Below are 17,555 nucleotides of genomic sequence, written 5' to 3'. Positions count from 1 at the left end.
TTTTGAAAATATTCCTATACCCTTGGTAGCTCATTCAATATTTACACAACAGCTTCATGCACTTAAATGATACAGGAACTTTACCCTCTACATTTGATACTCAAGAGAGATACATCTGGGCATCACATTTAATTTATAATCTCTTAGATAACCATATTGACAAAACTAAGAGCTAAACTAGAGACCTACTGGAACTCTCAACTTAAATCCCCTTCAGCGGTTTCAATGATTCATATATACGTTATTTTGAAATATCTGTCACTGATTCAGTCTTAAAAATAAAACTCTTCCATAAATTCCTCCCACTGAAACATGGAATTATGTCTCTCATAAGGACTGGTAAAACAGTACTTGCCACGTAGCAACTTCTATTTTCCCGATAGCAAGGATCATTCTGTTTCCTATGTTGGCAAGTGCTAAATTACCACAACAATGCAGTTCACACTGATATTTTAGAAATGTCATCTGAGATTCCAAATAACACTCTCCACCCCAGCATTAATACTAAGTGTAATAGAATGTTATTTTTGTCATTCATATTCTGAAGAACTGCACACACTTGGGGATTGTGAGTTAACCAAATCTCTCCATAAACATGCAGTGAGGGTCTCTGCTATGCCAAATTCACCTCCTTCCAATCACACGACATCTGTGAACCATGAGGCCCTGTGGCAAATAAGAGGGGCAAGCCAAAGACTGAGGAACAGAAACCAGGTTAAAAAAAAAAAAAAAAAGGGCAGGACAATATCATGGCAAGAGAAGTGTTCACCTACCACCAACCAAACCCTAGAGAGGGAGGGCAAAACCTCAGTCCAGCTGGGCAGGTATTAACATTGCAGGAAGAGATCTAACATGCAGGGGCAGATATGGGGTTATCAGGATGAGGTAACAAGTAGTCTTGATGTCATGTAAAGAAAAAAGAAATGGGCGCCTGGGTGGCTCAGATGGTTGAGCGTCTGCCTTCGGCTCGGGTCATGATCCCGGGGTCCTGGGGTCGGGTCCCGCATCGGGCTCCCTGCTCCTTGGGAGCCTGCTTCTCCCTCTGCCTCTCTCTCTCTCTCTCTGTCTCTGTCTGTCATGAATAAATAAATAAAATCTTTAAAAAAAAAAAAAAAGAAAAGAAAAAAGAATTATTCAGCCATAAAAAGGAAAGAAATCTTGCCATTTGCAACAACATGGATCAACCTTGAGGATATTATGCTAAATGAAGTCAGTCAGAGAAAGACAAAAATCAAATGATCTTGCTTGTAAGTGTAAATTTAAAAAAACAACTGAACTAAAAACACCAAAAAAATGAGCTCATAGATACAGAGAACAGACTGGTGGTTGCCAGAGGCAGGGCATGTATCTGTGTGTAGGGGGGAAGGTGGTCAAAAGGTACAGACTTCCACTTATAAAACAAATAAGTCACAGGAATGTAATACACAGCATGGTGACTATAGTTAATACTGTATTGTATATTTGAAGACTGCTAAGAGAATGGATGTTAGAAAAAAAATTTTTTTTCCTAACTAGACCCACTGTGATCATTTCACAATATATACAAATATCGAATCATTAAATGTCATACACCTGAAATTAACATAATGTTATACATCAATTATATCTCAACAAATAAATAAAGACAAGAGAGAAGTGAGTTTAGTCCTGGAAAAGGAAGCCAGAAACAATACTCTCTACAGGTCTAGTAGAAACTAATTCTGAGGGTTTAGCCCCAGCAGAGGCCAGACAGGAATTAGAAAGCACATGCCCAGCCCAAGCCTCCTTCCCTAGGCACACGCAGGCAAACAGAAACCAGGCACCGTGAGCCCGGGCAGAATGATCAACACAGCAGACAGTCTCCACACATGGAAAATTACACTGGCAACACAACTACAGGATGATCACAGGGATCACAATTTTAAAAATAATAATATTAACAACTATAATAACAAGAGCTACCATTTGCTGAGCATATATATACTGAGTGTTGTTTCATGCGCTTTACATTCATCACATCATTCGTTAGTACGTTTAACTGATTCATTCAAAAAAATACTGAGTATCGGGCACTGTTTAGGCATTTAGGGTATAATCAGTGAACAGAAGGGAGAAAGTTTTATAGAGTTTCATTCTAGCCATTTATTCCCTTTTTTTTGCTATTCCTTTTAGACAAGAAAATTCAGGTTCAGAGAGATTAGTTCATCTGCCCAAGATTATGAAAACAGCAGCAGTCTAACTCGGGGGCTAAGTCTACTTTCCATGGCTACCAGGGGTAGACAGCCTCAACCGCTGAGTATTCGGACATTGGCTGCAAACCGTAGGAGCCCAGAGCTGCCCAAGCTACTCTGGCTATTGTGCTTCAGGCTCCTGAGGTCTGACAGAAGGCTGGAACCAGGGCTGAGGCTGGAGTAGCAAGGCAAAGGCAGGCAGATTAGAGAAACACTGAAGGCAAACAGTATGAACGTTGTCTAAAGCCCTTACCCTGCCCTACAGGAGGTACCTCGGACCCCATGTCCAATGAGCCTTGAACCAGCTACCCTACCCCATTTATACTCTGCTCAGACTACATTTCAGCCATGTCAAAAACATCCTCTCCTCTGGGCCTCTGTGTATTCTTTTCCATCTTAATATTCATCACTACCGACAAATTCTTTACTTGCTATTACACTGGAATGTAAGTTCCAGGAAGGACATGACCTTGTCTTCTTGTTCATAAGAGTATCTCTATCCCCAGACTTAATAACTGTGTCTAACAGATAGTATGTGCTCAGTAAATATTTTTTGGGCTAATGAGAACAATAAATGTAGGCAGATGCAAGGTCAATTCATTCTCCTGGGTCTAACTGACCCAGGTGGTAACTGATGGTTGACAGATGAGAAGAGCATAAGCACAATCTTATTAGGGCTATAAAATACCCCACCATTTATGAAGAATGGTAAAGGATTTGGTGTGGCTGGAACATACTGCTCATTGGAGGAGAAACTGGAGAGGAGATCAGGTCAGGTTGTAGAGGGCCTATGTTATGGCACTTTATTTATTCATTAAAAAATGTTTCTTTAATGCCGCTACATGCTAGCTGCTAGGGGCATGAGTGAACAAGACAGAAAAGCTCCCTGCCTCAAGAGCTAGAGGTACATGGGGAAGAAATGTGTTTGGGCATCACACAATACGCAACTGGAAGTTGTGAAGGCCTATTTAGCAAAAACACAGTATGTTTAAGCTTTGTGTTTAGAAAGATAGCACTAGAATTAATTTGAAGATGCCTATAAATATATAGGACCAGATGCAGAAGGAAGAGCCAGTTCATAGGCCACCCCAGTAGCCCAGGGGAGAGGTGGTAAGCTAGACCTAAGGCCATGGCAGCAGGAAGAAAGAGGAGGAAAAATATTTGAGAAACAGTTCATGGGTAGAATGAACAGCCTTTGATGATTGACAAGAAGGAAGAAGTATGGTGATGAAAAAGAGCAAAAGGAAGTGTCAAGGATGGCACTAATCTTTCTAGATTGTCCACAGAGTTGAGACAGGAAACCCAACAGGAAAAGCCAACCATGTCATATATTCCTCCAATATCCCTTAAAGGACCTACTCTACTCTGGGTTACATGAATATTTGGGTATATCATTTAATTTCAATATATTTTTGCATACTCAAGATCTATGACCCACAGAGAAAGATTTCCCTTAAACTGAGTATGTTCAAATCTTCTAAGAGACACATAAAGTCAAATGTATCCAAACTTGGAAACACAGGTTTGGTTGAAATAAAGCAAACGTATATATGTCATTTTATTATCTACCTATTCAAGACAAGAACGGACTCTGCTTTTACTAACACTGTCTGTAGGATTTGTAAGGTTTTACAGACTTACATGATTACTGAAACTTAAAAGAAGAAGAAGAAAGAAAAAGAACAGATATTTGCCAAAGTACAAGTTTAAAAGGACTGTACATTAACATATTCACCAGTCATTATTACCCTTTATGAAAATCATGTGGATAATAATGAAAACACATCCAGAACATTGAATGGATTATATAATGAAATAACAACACCGGTCTTCTGTGCCTAGAGAAAATTAAGATGACTATCGAGTATTGAGTCATTTGTTTTCTGTAGGAAACAAAGGAAATGACTACTGACCTATATTTCCACTTTTCCTGGTCTACAATGATGTCAAATGGCTCCTTATCAAATCCAAATGGATTATCTCGTAACAACATGGGCTTGTCGAGTGTTTGTCTCCTGCACAGCCTGAAAAAATAGCACTGAGGAGGTGGGAATAAGTAAAAGAACTTTGAGGAGAATTAAAAACCCAGTTAATTTTTTTTTCTTATTTTGACTATTCTGATGAAAACAAAAAGACAAAGCTCGACTTTAAAGTTCTCCTCCAAAGCCAGAAAGATGTGTAAACTGCAAACAAGTAAACTAGGTTTTTACTGAGTTAATATTTTATACCAAACCCTTGAAAACCCTAGGCACAATATTGGTTTTTAATGCATGTTTCAAAAAAAGTAAAGGTAGAAAAAGGTGAATTGTACAAGTTATTTCATCCAAGAAGGACTGCCAAATCATGTAAAAACAATACATAATTTTTGTCATGTTGTCAAAAAATGTAACAAAAGTAATTGTTAAAAGATTATACTGACAATGACAAAGTTGCAATAGTTCGCATTGTCTGGCCAGCCATGTCAGACACATCACAAAGTGGCCATGCATCTCCTCTCTCTTTTTCCCCCAATACTCTGAATCCTGGGAATGCAGTAAAGACATTACTGGTTGGCTGCCAAATGCACAGGCTCGACTCAAAATGTAGTCTGTCAATTTCCAAGTATATTCACCTCTAGCTATGACTTTTCCAAATGCCCCAAATGATGTCTTCAGGTGTAATAATTAAATTTTATGTATCATCCAAATCCTGTGCTAAGTCAACATTTCTATTGGCAATGCTGTTACATATCGACTTTCATTTTTTTCCAATACCATCTCCAAGAATTCAAACTACCTGATCTTTTACCTTTTTAAAAGCACTCTATCTTCCGAGTCTATGCTTTTTTCTGTATGCTTTCATAATTGCCCAGAAATGTAAGTAGGAATAGGATATTGTCTAGAACATGAGCTCAATAAAATACACTTCCTGGGTTAGACTCAACATACTTGTTTGGCGTATAATCTTACAGTTTCAGTTTTCTTATCTGTAAAATGCAGGTAACTTTCTACTTCACAGAACTGTTTTAAGGATGCAATAAGATAATGCACACAAAGTATTTCAGTACTTTACAAGTCTTTTATGTTAATAACTATATTAAATAATTTTAATTAGTAGTAGTAATACTATTTTACCCATCTTTCCAAACTTACTTTTTTTTTTTTTAAAGATTTTTATTTATTTATATGTCAGAGAAAGAGAGGGGGCACAAGCAGAGGGAGCGGCAGGCAGAGGGAGAAGCAGGCTCCCCACTGGGTAAGGTGCCCGATATGGGACTTGATCCCAGGACCCTGGGATCATGACCTAAGCTGAAGGTAGACACTTAATCGACTGAGCCACCCAGGTGCCCCTAAGCTTACTTTTAAGAATGGACGTTCCCATCTGATTTTTGTTTGACTCTGAAGAACCACTCAGGTTTTTGTATTGGATTCTATGAACTATCATAAAAGTAGAATGAAAATGGTAGATTTTTTTTTAAGATTTTATTTATTTATTTGACAGAAAGAGAGAGCAGCACTCAGAGGGAGAGAGAGAAGCAGGCTCCCCCACTGAGCAGGGAGCCCGATGCAGAACTCGATCCCAGGACTCTGAGATCATGACCTGAGCTGAAGTCAGATGCTTAACCAACTGAGCCACCCAGATGCCCCAGAAATTCGTAGATTTGTTTAAAAAAAAAAAAAAAAATACTGATGATAGGAACTGAAGGAAGACTGAGCTACACAATTAAAATATAATTTCTCAGGAAAAATGGCAAGAATGAACTATGTTGTCTGTTTCAAACTGTGAGGATGCCCACCAATTACATAGGGACACAACCTGCCTCTCCCTGGGCATCCCAGGGAGGGCATTTAACATCTCTAACTACTAGACACAACCATGAAGTGTCCGACAGCCCTTCCCAGCAACCAAATGCTATTTGATGCAGTTATTACGGTTCCCCTTCATATGACTGCCCAGAAATATACAGTTTTAAAGAAAAATATTTACTACTACAACATATCTAACATGCAGGTTACTGGAAAAGATACCTACAGAGTGGCCTATGATTCGAAAGGTAGAAAATTTTCGAAATTATTTGGGGAAAACAAAAGAACTACAGAGAAGATAAGATAAAGGCAAATGGCTGAAAATTTGCATATTCAGGGCAATATGAAGCCAATGATATTAACACCTCCATGTCATTATCCAGGCTGCCGTCATCTTGAATGTCTTTTCCCCATGTCAGCACTTCCTCACTTTATCAACCATTCTTACCCCATTCTCAGAATTTCTATAAGGTATGTGTATGTGTGCGTGTGTAAGTAAATTAAATCCAGGGCTATTTTTTTCCCTTTATGGGTACTTCTCAAATTCTAAAATGTAACACAATGGAAGTCAGAAAAGAAACAAAATATATTCAACAGAAATCTGAAGTACATGTTTTTATGAAGGAATTATATAACTGCACAGCATTTACTCGGGCCTTGTAACTTCCTGCCAGCCTCTTAATAAATCTGACCCATAAAAATAGAAACAGTATAATTTTGAACCTGTGTAACTTATTGCACCCAGGAAGTTTCTATTACCTTTTTCTGCTACTTGATACTGAATATGGATAAAATAAATGTTACTTATAAAAGAGAGTAAATACGCCCTGCTTAGGAAGTCCAATGCCATGACTCAAATATTCTTTCAGAGCAGGGCTTTTCAACATCTGCAATATGGACATTTAGGCCAGATACTTCTTTGTTGCCGGGGCTTTCCTGTGCACTGTTAACATGTTCAGTAACATCCCTGCCTCCTACCACTGGACCCCAGTAGCACTCTCTCACCCCCATAGTTGTACTAATCAGAAATTGTCAAATTTCTCAAAGGGAGGGGGATGGTGAGAGGAGGAAGGTGTCCCCACTTAAGAAATACTAGTTTTGTAATTACTGATATTATAAACTCATTAGGAAAGAATTTTATGTTGAATTTTATTACCCAAGAATATAAACACTACCTCAATATCAAAAGAAAATAGCATCCGATATAAAGAATATTTATGGTTTACTTTAAAATACACCTGCTGGGAAATTAGCAACATTTTATAAGATGGTTTTATTATTTTGTTTAAATTCCTTCTAGACCCCTTTCTGTGTATCCAAATTTTCCCACTAAACAAATGCAAAGATTCCAGAAAAGAGCTGTGAATTTGGTCATTGGTTCAAGCTACAGAGGCCTGACAGAAACCTGTGAGGATTTCAGTAGTAATATAGCAATTTCAGGAAGCTCTCCTGACCCATTCTTAGACATGGCCAATGAGAATCGACCCATGCAGCCTGGAAAATTCCCAAAGTAAGAAACTGTAATTATCCAAACAAATATGGCAATCCAACTTGCAATGAGAAACTAGAAGACAGAGTTTTAATTCTTAGCTCTACATATGATTTACTGGATGATGTTTTATTTACTTTTCTTTATAGAAACCAGGACTCTAAGGCTACAAGGAAACCTTAGAAAATTTGACTGCATCTTAAACAAAAAGAGTCAAATAACAGAAAATCACAAATTAAATCTATTAGTACATAAGGATTAAAAGGGACTTATAAAGGAGTTAAAGTATTATATAAGGTCACATATTATATATGTGGTTATATATAATACATGTATGTGGTTATATACTATGTATATCATGTAATATATTTAAATATCATATAATTAGCAAGTATGATTATTTAAATTAAATAAAGATTATTTTTCAACACAATATCAGATATACACAATCTTTAAAATCAAAGATGTTGCTGCTAGATTTTAAGACGGCAAAACATGGTAAAGTTTATCTTGCTCATAAGTACATGGCTTATTCCTAAAGATCAGACCGCTATGAACCATCATCACCTTTTGAATGCTTTAAAATTGTAGGAACAATAGCCTCAAATACCGTAAAATGCAATTTTCTCCTTCAACATTAACTTAAAAGCTTACTAAATTCTGAAAAGAGCTGAAAATACACAAATAGATGAGAAACATCAAGGCCTATGATCATCTTGGTAAAAACAATGAAAGCAAATGATATTCCAGAAAAATCACTTAACAAGCACATATATGTGTTTATAACACCATACTGCTTACAGTATTAAAAAAAAAAATCAATCTAAATGCCAAAAATAGGAAACTAGTTGAATGGATTATGGGACATACAAACCACTGAATAATATTTATTCATTAAATTTATGATATGTAGCTTTTTGTGTTGAAGTAGGTAATAATTCGTGAAAAAAGAGATGACAGGGAATAGGTTGCCGTATGTTTAGAAACAATGCTCATAACAAAGACAGTGTGAAAGAGATGAAGAGGAGGGAGAGGGACAGAAAAAACTGAAAGGATACACATTCAAAATCACAGGTGGCAAGACGTGGAGAATTATTTTTCATTTCTGCTTTGACAAATGTTCTCACTTTTTAGGAATTTCATAGATTATCTGTGTAATTAAAACAAGTATTTGGGTGTTCACATTTTGAGATAAAAAAGAACCAAACAGGTTAAAAGGAAAACATGAAAAAAAATCAAAGGAGAGAAATCAACATTTTTATCTAGATACTCTCATAAAGTATAAAAGGGTCACCTCATTTCTGCACACACACACGCATACATACACACAGTCATGTACTTTCATGCTACAGTTAAAATTTAATTACTAGAAATCTAAAAAATATGAAGATGAAATTGAAAGTAACTTATTGTCTAAATTATATTTGTAATTGATGCACTGAAACCTGTTATATTGCTTCATGTGGGCTATCAATTGTCTGCAAGTATTTTCATTACACAGAGATCAGTGATATACTGCTATTCAACCTGCAAATTATGTTCTAGGCAATCCCATGACAAGACAGAAATGGACACATGACACTATTATCTTGTGCTAAGAATTTACCACCCTGAGAAAAGAAGCCATGGGCCAAATACTTTTCTTTTTTTTAACCACAGAGTGCCAGTGAGTATATTTTAAATGATTCTAGTCTTGTGAAAAATCAATCTTTTCTGTTCTTGTGTGAAAAACTATAGGAGCAAAGAGATTGACACTCCTCAGATTTTTAAACAAAATACACTATCTTATGATAACCACAAACAATTATACTCTGCCCATTGCACAGATCTCTAATTACGTAACAATCCTGGAATTGTTATTTGAGGAAACTCCTAGAGAGTGAAGAGGAAAAGAACTGGATTCTCAATGCTGCATTTTTGGAAGAACTAAAAGTATCCTCAGGGACTTTCAGTTTCCAGCACGTAACAAGTTTAAAGTCACCAATCTATTGTAACAACAAGTAAAAAGCCAAATAAACAGAAATCACAACTTTTGTTAGATCCATTTGAGAAGTGAGGTCGTAAGGCAAACTGCTGCCCTAAAAACTGGAGAAAGACAAAAGGATAAAGAGAACCACAGCTTTCCAGAACAAAGATCTTCGAACAAAAACTTTTGTGGGAACCAGTGCTGGAGAAGAGAACCGCGAACTGTAACTGAAGAGTTACTGGAGGCTCAGGGTGGACAGCCTGAGAGTTAAAAACTCCAGGGGAATGCAATTATGTGGGGTCCCCATGTTTTTGTGAGTTATATCTCCAGGAGCTGTACCATGTCCCGAATGTGAAAGAAAAATTCCCTCTTACTATCAACAGAGGGAAGATTTCCATGTGAAATATGCCAGAGTACTAAGTTCTTCTTAACAAGGCCTGGCCTTGGGAGAAACTCTTACCAGAGCCTTACCTGCTAGGGTCTTATCAGTGCCTAATCTACCTGCAGGAAGGGAAATACACTACTCCAGCCCCCACCAGCCATCCTGTTCATATAAGAGGGGTGGGGGATGGGGACTAAGAAGCACTAGTGAAGTTCATAGTCAAGAGGCACAGTTTCACCGAAAGACTGAGACATGACCATAGGACTACAAAACACAGCTTTTTCCCCTATACCGTACCATTACTAAAAGCCTATTTACTGGGGGCACCTGGGTGGCTCAGTCGTTAGGCGTCTGCCTTCGGCTCAGGTCGTGATCCCAGGGTCCTGGGATCGAGCCCGCATTGGGCTCCAACCCCGCATTGGGCTCCTTACTCATCCAGGAGCCTGCTTCTCCCTCTCCCACTCCCCCTGCTTGTGTTCCCTCTCTCGCTGTCTCTCTCTGCCAAATAAATAAATAATATCTTTTAAAAAAAGCCTATTTACTGTAGTTCATTTTATCCAGTATATCATCTCTACCTTTCAACAAAAAATTACAAGGCATACTAAAAAGCAATTTGAAGAGAATGAACAAATGTCAGAACCAGAGTCAGATATGGCAGAAATGTTGAAATAATCAGACCAGAAAATTTAAAACTATGTTTAATATGCTAATGGCTTAATAAATTTAAAAAAAATTTTTTAAAAGCAGACAACACGCAAGAACAGATGGATAATATAAGCAAAGAAATTCTAAAAAAAAAAATGCAAAAAGAAATGCTAGTGATCAAAAACACTGTATAACAGAAATGAACAATCCCTCGGATGGGCTAATACAAAGAAGAGGAGGGAGGAATCAGGCATACGTTGATATTATATAAGGCATTCACGCTACCCATGAAACAGAATATTATTTAGTGGACTTGGATTAGTTGTAAATGTACATTGCAAACTCTAGGGTAGCCACTATAATAATTTAAAAAGAAATCTGATATGCTAAGAAAGGAGAGAAAATGTAATTATATATAATGTTCAATTAAGACCACAAAAGCTAGAAAAAATGTGGAAGACAAAAATGGAAACAAAGAACAATGGCAACAATGGCAAGAGAAAATAGTAGCCAATATGGTGAATATTTATCCAACTATATGCATAATTACTTTACACATTAGTGGTCTAAATATACTAATTAAAGGACAGAGGGGCCCCTGGGTGGCTCAGTTGGTTAAGCATCTGCTTTCAGCTCAGGTCATGATCCTGGAGTCCTGGGATCGAACCCCGCATCGGGCTCTCTGCTCAGCAGGGAGTCTGCTTCTCCCTCTGCCCTTCACCCCACTTGTGCATGCTCTCTCTTTCAAATAAATAAAATCTTAAAAAAAAAAGGACAGGGATTGTCAGAATGGATCAAAAAACAAGGCATTGCTATATGTTGCCTAAGGAAATGCAGTTTAAATATAAAGACATATTTGTTAAAAGTAAAGGGACAGAAAAAGATTTACTATGCTAACACTAATTAAAAGAAAGCAGCAGTATCCATTATTTCGAACAGATCAGACTTTAAAGGACAGTTATCACAGATAAAGAGAGATAATACATAAAGATAAAGGACTCAATACTCCAAAAAGACATAATGATCCTTTAATGTGTATGTGTCTAACAGAACATCACAATATATAAGGCAAAACATAAATAGAACTTCAAAGAGAAATAAGTGAATCCTCTATTACAGATGGAATCTTTAACACCCTTCTATCAGAAATGGACAGATCCACTGGCAGAAAACCAGCAAGGACAGAGTTGAACTCAACAGCACCATCAATCAACTGGATATAATTCACATCTATAGATTCATCCAACAACAGTAGATTACACATTCTTTTCAAGTCTGAATGGGACATTCACCAGGACAGACCACACTCTGAGCTGTCAAATAACTTAATTAAGTTAAAAGAATAGAAATAATACAACGTGTGCCCTCAAACTACACTGGAATTAAAGTAGAAAGCATTAACAGAAAGATAGCTGGAAAAGTTCAAAATACTTGGGAGATAAACAACACACTTTCAAATAATAAATGGGTCATTAAAAATATTTTGAAATAAGTAACAATAAAAATACAACCTATCAAAATTTGTGGGATGCCAAAAAAGTATTTGGAAAAGCAAAAGTAGTAATTACAGGGAAATTTACAGCATTGAATATATACATATTTAAAAAGAGGAAATATCTAAAGTCAATAATCTAACATTACACCTTAGGAATCTAGAAAAGGAAGAGCAAATTCATCCAAAGTAAGGAAAAGAAAAGAAATAATAAAAATTAGAGCAGAAATCAATGAAACTGAAAACAGGAAATCAAAAGAAAAAAATCAGCAATACCAAAAATTGGTTCTTTGACAAGATGAATAAAATCAATAAGCCTAGCCAGGTTAAGAAAAAAAGAGAAGATGCAAATTAATGATATCAGAAATAAAAGAGGGGATATCATCAGAGATCCAATGAATGATTAAAAAAACACTATGAACTCTATGTCCATTAATTTGATAACCTAGATGAAATAGATCAGTACCTTGAAAAATACAATCTACCAAAACCCACAAAAGAAGAAATAGGTTATCTGAGTAGGCATGTATCTATTAAAGAAATTGAGTCAACAATTAATAATCTTCCAAAACAAAAGCACCAGGTAGAGGGGTGCCTGGGTGGCTCAGTCAGTTAAGCATCCAACTTTTGGTTTTGGTTCCCTGATATCAGGATGGTGGGATCAAGCCCCACATTGGGTTCTATACTAGGCATGGAGCCAGCTTGGGATTCTCTCTCCCTCTGCCCTTCCCCCATCATCTCTCTCCAAAAATAAAAAATAAAAAAAAAGCACCAAGTACAGATGAGTTCACTGGTTGGTTTTACCAAACATTTAAAGAAGAAATTATATCATTCTACCATCTCTTCCTAACTCATTATGTGAGACCAGTATTAACATATTACCAAACCAGACAAAGACATTCTAAGAAAACTACAGACCAATCTCTCTCATTAACATCGATGCAAAAATTCTCAACAAATATTAGCAAAAGAGATGCAAGAATATATAAATAGAATTATACACTACAGACAAGTGAGATTTATCCAAGGTGTGTAAGGTTGATTCAACATTAGAAAATCAACTAGTATAATCCCTCATTTCCTAAGGCTAAAGTAGAACAAAATCCAACATCCATTCATGATAAAACTTTCTGTAAACTAGAATTAGAGAGGAACTTTCTCAACTTGACAAAGAATGTTTGTGATGGCTAATTTTATACATCATCCTGACTTAGCTAAAGCATGCAGGATAGCAGGTAAAACATTATTTCTGGGTGTGTCTGTGAGAGTGTTTCCAGAAAAGAGATTAGCATGTGAATTAGGAGACTGAGGAAAGAAGATCCACCCTCATCTATGTGGGCAGGCACTAAGCACCTATTGAGGGTCCAAGCAAAACAAAAAAGCAGAAGGGCAATTCTCTATTTCTCCTCTTGAATTGTGGCATCCATCTTCTACTGCCTCAGACACCAGAGCTCCTGGTTATCGAGCCTTTGGATGCAAAGTCTTCCACCACAAGCTTTCTAATTTTTTTTTTTTAAGATTTTATTTATTTATCTGACAGAAAGAGAGAGAGAGAGCACAAGTAGGCAGAGCGGCAGGCAGAGGGAGAGGGAGAAGCAGGCTCTACACCAAGCAGTGAACCCGATGTGGGGTTCAATCCCAGGACCCTGGGATCATGACCTGAGCCAAAGGCTTAGGTCATGCTTAACTGACTGAGCCACCCAGGCCCCCCTCCACCAGTTTCTCAGTTCTCCAGCTTACAGACGACATCTTATGGCATATCTTATCCTCCCATAATCACATGAACCAATTCTCATTTTTTATATATGTGTGTGTGTGTGTGTGTGTGTATGTATATATATGTATCTTATTGTTTTATTTCTCTCAAGAACCGTAACCAATATATACATCTACAAAAGACCTACAGCTGACATTATACTTAATGGTGAGAAACCTGAAGTTTTCCACTAAGATCAGAAACAAGGCAAGAATGTAAGCTCTCACCATTGTTTTTTTTTAATATTTTATTTATTTATTTGACAGAGAGAGACACAGTGAGAGAGGGAACACAAGAAGGGGGAGTGGGAGAGGGAGAAGCAGGCTTCCCGCTGAGCAGGGAGCCCGACATGGGGCTCGTGAGCCGAAGGCAGATGCTTAACGACTGAGCCACCCAGGCACCCCTCACCATTGCCTTCCAACATCATATTGGAAGTCCACTGAGACAATAAAAGGAAATAAAAGATATACAGATTGGGAAGGAATAAACAAAACTGTCTTTGCTCACAAATGACATGATCATTTATGTAGAAAATCCAAAATAGTAATGAGTGACTATTACAAGGTTGCAAGATACAAGGGTAATATATATATAAGTCAATCACTTGTCTATATACCAGAAATGAGCAAGTGAATTTGAATCTAAAAACACACCACGATTTAAATCTACTGATTCAAATGCTAATCTCTGGAGCAAAGATAGTCTTTTCAATAAATGGTATTAAAGCAACTTGACATCCACATGCAAAAAAAAAAAAAAAAATCTAGACATAGATCCATAGACCTTATACCCTTCACAAAAATTACCTCAAAATGGATCACAGACATAAATTTAAAATACATGACTATAAAACTCCTAGGACATAAGAAAACCTAGATGACCTTGGTACGGAGATAACTTTATAGACACAACATTAAATGCATGACCCATGAAAGAAATAATTCATAAGCTAGACTTAAGTCTCATTCAAGAGAATGAGAAAAGAAGCCACAGACTAGGGGAAAGTATGCAAGAGAAAAAGATGTCTGACACAGGACTGTTATCCAAAATATACAATGAATTCTTAAAAAATCAACAATAAGAAAACAAGCAACCTAATTAAAAAATGGACCAAAGACTTAAAAGACACCTCATCAAAGAAGATACATGGATGGCAAGCATATGAAAAGATGTTCAATATCATATGTCATTAGAGGATTGCAAATCGAAACAATGAGATACCACTACACCTATTAGAATGGCCAAAATCTAAAACAGTGACAATACCAAATGCTGAAAAGGACGTAGAGCCACATGAACTCTCATACTTTATTGGTTGGAATGCAAAATGGTACAGCCACTTTGGAAGACAGTTTGGCAATTTCTTACAAAACTAAACGTACAATACCACCCAGTAAACATTCTCCTTGGAATTTATCCAAATGAACTGAAAATGTATGCCCATACAAAAACCTTCAAAGGGATGTTTACAGTAGTCTTAATTCATAACTGCCAAAACGTGAAAGCAACCAAGATATCCTTTGGTAGGTGAATGAATAAATTATAGTATATCCCAACAACTGAATAGTAACCGGTGCTAAAAAGAAATAAGCTATAAAGCCATGAAATGACATGGAAGAAACTTAAATGTGTATCACCAAGTAGAAGAGGCTTACCTGAAAAGGTTATACACACTGCATGATCCCAACTACATGACATTCCAGAAAAAGTAAAATTATAGAGACAGTAAAAAAAAGAGGAATGGTTTCTGGGGGTTAAGGGGAGTGAAGGATAAACAGGAAGAGCAACGAGGATTTTTAGGGCAGTGAAACTATTCTATGTGAAAGTACAATGGTCAATTTTGCTGTGAGTCTGAAACTGCTCTGAAAGTTAATTAAAAAAAAATTCTCTGCTATACAAATTCCATTTTTTAATTTTAAAAAGAATAGATTCTTTAGAGCAGCTTCCAAAAAAGCAGTTAAAAAAATAAATGGAAATGTATGATTAACATAACATAAAAAAAATTAAAAAAAATACATTAACACCAAATAAATAAATAAATAAATAAATGGACAATTCAAGAATGTATTCTTACTTTACTCAGAGGACATCAGAGATAATATCTAGACATGTGCAAGAATGGTAAGTCCTAAAAGCAACCACTCTTGCCAAGTCTATAAAATTATCAAAAGTAGCAACATGCGACCCCAAGAGTTTTGAAGCAATAGACCAGTTTCCCACATTATTTTTTATTATTTAAACATACATATAACAGTGATTCAAATGTTATTCTATTACCCAATATTAACTATAAACATTTTGTCAAGACCAATAAGGGATTGGTTAATAATCTCAAATACTAGGCAACATGGGCAAACATATTATTCTGTATTTAATCGTTTTTTCCTGGCAGTAAAGAAAAATTGTCACCCAGTGTATTTGAAATACATAAGACTAAAATACAGTTAAATAAGGCAATAAAACGGTTATTTTTATGCCAGAAGATATCAGAAGGATATGGATATGTGCATGTGTGTGTTTATATATAAGTTATATCTGTTATAAGTATATATATGACTTTGATTTGCATGTTGCTGAAAATTGTCTAATGGGAAAACCAATTGCAGGTTTAAGTTATAGTACTCTGCCTTGACTAACCTTAACTTTTCAATCTGTTTCCAACTTTTTTAAAGATATTTTATTTATTTAAGAGAGTGAGTGAGAGAGCATGAGTGGGGGGAGGGGCAAAGGGAGAGGAAAAAAGAGAGAGAGAGAGTCAGACTCCCCATTGAGCAGGGAGCCGGACGTGGCGTTAGACCCCAGGACCTGAGCTGAAGGCAGACGCCCAACAGACGGAGCCACCCAGGCGCCCCTCTGTTTCCAATTTTATAGTGCATTATATGAACATCAAAAAAAATAGTTTTCGGTAGTAAGTCTTCCTACTTCCAACAAATAGCACAGGTTGTTCAACAATGTTTTTGGAACGTTTCTTTCTACCAATCGCCCATCTTTGAAGTTAAAAAGGATTCAACAAAATAATTCCATTTCTCAATATGGAAAAGTCTTGTGATGAGTGAGTTCTTGGTATGATGCAGCAACATCAATAAACTTTTCATTGTCAAATACTTGATGGGGCAAACTTTAATACTGTGACAGAAAATAAGAGGCAATATAAAATGCTAATAGAGTTGTCTAAATGTAATCACTTGGTACCACACTCTACATTTACATTTCTTCAAGCTATTAGTTTTTATATCAGAAACCATGTACAACTTCGATGCTAAGATCTGGTTCCCTGGGGCGCCTGGGTGGCTCAGTTGGTTAAGATCTGGTTCCCTGGTTGATAAGTGCAAAGATCCAGGAGAGTTGGCAGAAAGACTGCACCTCTTAATGATACGTGGGAGGTAAAACCTAGCACTCTGCAATTATGGAGAGGAACCTAAGCAGTAACAGCGTCTGAGGCTCAACTCATGGGCCTGCTTTTACAATTTATTCCCAGTGAAGCCAACAAATACAGAAACTAACTTGCCAGGACTGATAGATCCTTCCTAAAGTACTGTTATAAGTACCTGAGGTCGAATTTTAGATGATTCAGAATCTTCCATCCAAAACTTAGACAATGAAAAAGTGATCTGTGCTATGGTATAACTTTTAAGAGGAAACCTAGGTATTCGGTACTTTTTCACACCTACATGAATTGCAGCCAAGGATACAGAGAAATAGTCTACAAGGAAACACAAATATTAATAAGCAGGCCCATGGAACAGTAAGCGCCTCAACGGCTCTTACCCGTGACTGACTACCCCTTCTCTGTTTATGGGACAGCTCATAGAACACAGGAGTACAAAACC

At 36.8% G+C, this 17,555-nt stretch overlaps 1 protein-coding gene across 7 annotated transcripts in view; it reads right to left on the bottom strand.

The window, feature by feature from the left end:
- KLF12 (Kruppel like factor 12) overlaps positions 1 to 17,555 on the bottom strand; it is a 518,537-nt gene that overhangs the window by 229,938 nt on the left and 271,044 nt on the right. For 2 of the 7 annotated variants that reach the window (XM_027589987.2, XM_027589985.2), the window contains exon 3: positions 4,124 to 4,234. The exons of 4 other annotated variants lie outside the window; for them this stretch is intronic. The gene's annotated coding sequence lies outside the window, so the exon portion shown is untranslated. Of the gene's footprint in view, positions 1 to 4,123; positions 4,249 to 17,555 lie in introns of all 7 variants that reach the window. One more of the 7 variants, XM_027589986.2, reaches the window with a different exon arrangement.

The sequence above is a fragment of the Zalophus californianus genome, chromosome 3 (assembly GCF_009762305.2).
Source record: "Zalophus californianus isolate mZalCal1 chromosome 3, mZalCal1.pri.v2, whole genome shotgun sequence".
NCBI lineage: Eukaryota > Metazoa > Chordata > Mammalia > Carnivora > Otariidae > Zalophus > Zalophus californianus.
This window is presented reverse-complemented; position numbering and strand designations above follow the sequence as displayed.